We start from the raw sequence: 3696 nt of genomic DNA, 5'->3' as shown, positions 1-3696 counted from the left end.
CCTGTATAGCTGACTCACATTGTTGTACAGCAGAAACTAACATAACACTGTAAAGCAACTATGCGTGTGTGTGTGCTAAGTGACTTCAGTCGTGTCCAATTCTTTGTGACCCTATGGAATGTAGCCCAGAAGTCTCCTCTGTCCATGGGATTCTCCAGGCAAGAATACTGCAGTGGGTACCATGCCCTCTTCCAGGGGATCTTCCTGACCCAGGGATGGAACGTGCATCTCTTATATCTCCTGCATTGGCAGGCCAGTTCTTTACCACTAGCACCACCTGGAAAGCAACTATATGCCAATTGAAAAAAATTGTTGGTGCTGAGCTTGATAAATGTTGGGGAATGTTTACCCAAAATGGTGACTGTGATTTTCTTTTCTTTTTTTTCACTTGGTATTATCTTTAATTAAGTACAAAGACTTTTCCAATCACATCACATAGAGATCATTTTATCCACTGCTTTGTTTGGCTGCCAATCTCTTGTCTCTCTCCTCAGCAATGGTAAGGCGAATACCCTTTCCACGGGGAAGAGAGATCCATGGTTTGTTGCCTTTGCCAATAACGAAAATGCTTGAGAGCCGTGTGGCAAAGCTGTTGCCATTCACATCTTTCACATGAACTAAATCAAGAGAATCTGGATGTCTCTCCTGGTTTGTAATCACACCAATTCTTCCCAGGTGAGCACCTCCAGTCACTATGCACAGGTTACCAGCGTCAAATTTGATGAAATCAGTAATCTTGCCAGTCTCCAAGTCAGTCTGAATGGTGTCATTCACCTTGATGAGGGGATCAGGGTAACGGATGGTATGAGCATCATGGGTTACCAAATGAGGGATTCCTTTTGTCCCCACAAATATCTTTCTTACTTTTCACAATTTATACTTGGCCTCCTCAGGTGTAATACAATGAACAGCAAAGTGATCCTTGGTGTCATAGATCAAACGAAAATTCTCTGCAGTCTTATCTGTGCTGATGACATACATAAAACCAGCTGCTGCTGCTGTTGCTAAGTCATTTCAGTTGTGTCCAACTGTGTGCGACCCCATAGACAGCAGCCAGGCTCCTCCGTCCCTGGGATTCTCCAGGCAAGAACACTGGAGTGGGGTGCCATTGCCTTCTCCAATAAAACCAGCAGGGTAGGTTATATCTGTGCGGACTTTGCCATCAATCTTAATGAAACGCTGCATGCAAATCTTCTTTACTTCATCTCCTGTTAGGGCATACTTAAGTCTATTCCTTAGGAAGATGATTAGGGGGAGACATTCCCTTAGCTTGTGGGGGCCGGTAGATGGACGAGGGGCAAACACACCAGTCAGTTTATCCAGCATCCAATGTTTTGGAGCCGCTACGTGTTTCAGGTGCTTCTTGGGACCCCAAGCCATGGCTGCGCTAGGCATGAAAAGAGGTGACTGTGATCTTCTAAGGGTTGGTTTGAAGCCTTTTATTATCGTCACTCCTAGTTTTTGACAATAAAACTTCTGCATGTGGGAAAGGACAAGACATCTATCTTCTTTTTTCAAAGTGATATTAAGTTATGAAGGTACACCTAAACTGAGGAGCAACTAGAACACACACCCATTGGATGAATCAGAAAATTGATAGCAGATTAAGTGAAATACTCCTGGTGACTCTGAGGTTCTTGTTTATTTGACTAGAGGTGCACTGAATATACATTTAGGCAAAATGCCAAATGGCCACATCTTAAAGTCAATATTTTCCTGAAGCTAAGGCCAAAGATAAATAACACTATCATATTAATGGGAAAAACATCTGGAATAGAAGAGTAAATTCAAAACATTATTGAAAAATGATTTTAAATATTTGTTTACAAATGAGGTTTTCACATTATAAAATTTTGACTTTATGATGCAGAAACACTAATTTCTCAGTACTGTCAGTTCTGTGCACTGCTTGAAGAAAATGTTTTCGGAATAGTTTTTGATAGACTTTATTTTTTAGAGAAGTTTCAGGTTCACAGCAAAACTAAGTGGAAAATACAGAGATTTTTAAATATCCCTCCCACCTCCTTGCATGGATAGCCTCCCGCATTATCCACACTCTACACCCACAGTGGTACATTTGTTAAAAATCAGTCAACCTATATTGATACACGATTATCATCCAAAGTCCATAGTTTACATTAGAGTTCACTCTTGGTCTTGTACGTTCCATAGGTTTGGACAAATGCATAATGACACATATTCATCATTAGAATATCAAAGAGAGTATTTTCACTGCTCTAAAAATTCTCTGAGCTCCTCATTCATTCCTCCTTATTCATTCTATTCATCCCTCACTCCCACCCCCAACCCCAGCCAACCAGTGATCTTTTTACTGTCTCCACAGTTTTGCCTTTTCCAGAATGTTATATAGTTGGAATCCTACAACACATAGCCTTTTCAGATTGACTTCTTTCACTTACTAATATGCATTTTAAGACTCTCCCATGTCTTCTTATGGCTTGATAGCGTATTTCTTTTTATCACTAAGTAGTATTCCATTGTCTAAATGTAACAGTTTATCTATTCACCTGCTACAAGACATTGTGCTTGCTTCCAAGTTTTGGAAATTATGAATAAAACTTCTATAAACATCTGTGTGCAGGTCTTTGTGTGGACCTAGGTTTTCAGCTTCTTTTGGTAAATGCCAAGGAGCATGACTGCTGAATTATATGTATTTTTAGTTTTTAAAGGAACCACCAAACTGTCTCCCAAAGTGGCTATACCATTTTGCATTCCCACCAGCAATGATTGAGAATGCCTGTTGCTCCACATCCTTGCCAGCAACTGGTGTTGTCTGTGTTCTGAATTTTGGCCATTCTAATTGGTGTGTACTGGTATCTCATTATTATTTTAATTTGCATTTCCCTGATAACATATGATGTGTAACATCTTTTCATATGCTTATTTGCCATCTGTATATCTTCTTTGGTGAGGTGACTGTTAAGGTCTTTGGCTCATTTTTTAAAATCAGGCCTTTTGTTTTCTTACAGTTTCATTTTAAGACTTTATGTTGGATAACAATCCTTTATCAAATATGTGTTTTGCAAATATTTTTTCCCAGTCTGTGGATCAACTATTCATTCTCTTGACAGTGTCTTTTGCAGATCAGCAAGGTATTAATTTCAATGAAGTCCAACTTACTAATCCTTCCTTTTATGAATTGCGCCTTTGGTGTTTTATCTAAAGAGTCACTATCAAATCCAAGATCATCTAGATTTTCTACGTTATATTCTAGGAGTTTTATAGTTTTACATTCTACATTTAGATCTGTGATTCGTTTTGAGCTAGTTTCTTGAAGAGTGTAAGGTCTGTGTCTAGATTCTTTCTTTGCATGTGGATGTCCAGTGGTTTCAGCACTATTTATTGAAGAGATTGTTTTTGCTCCACTGATTTCCCTTTGCTCCTTTATCAAAAATCAGCTGACTATTTTATGTAGATCTGTTCCTGGGGTCTCTATTCTGTTCCATTGATCCATTTGTCTATTCTTTCACCAATACCACAGTATCTTGATTATAGTAAGTTTTGAAGTTGGGTACTGTTAGTTTCCCAACATTTTTTTCTCCTTCAATAGTGTTGAATATTCTGGGTTTGTTTTCTTTCCATAAACTTTAGAATCAGTTTGCTGATATCTGCAAAATAACTTGCTGAGGTTTTAATTGGTTACATTGAATCTGCTGATCAAGTTGTGAAGAACTG

The 3696-nt window shown here is 38.7% G+C and overlaps 1 pseudogene; it reads right to left on the bottom strand.

The window, feature by feature from the left end:
- Positions 1-447: 447 nt before the first annotated feature.
- LOC128069813 (40S ribosomal protein S4, X isoform-like) lies at positions 448-1382 on the bottom strand (annotated as a pseudogene).
- Between the last annotated feature and the right edge of the window lie 2314 nt (positions 1383-3696).

Source organism: Budorcas taxicolor, chromosome X (assembly GCF_023091745.1).
Source record: "Budorcas taxicolor isolate Tak-1 chromosome X, Takin1.1, whole genome shotgun sequence".
In the NCBI taxonomy this organism is placed as follows: domain Eukaryota; kingdom Metazoa; phylum Chordata; class Mammalia; order Artiodactyla; family Bovidae; genus Budorcas; species Budorcas taxicolor.
The sequence above is the reverse complement of the archived record's forward strand: the minus strand, read 5'-3'. Positions and strand labels throughout refer to the sequence as shown.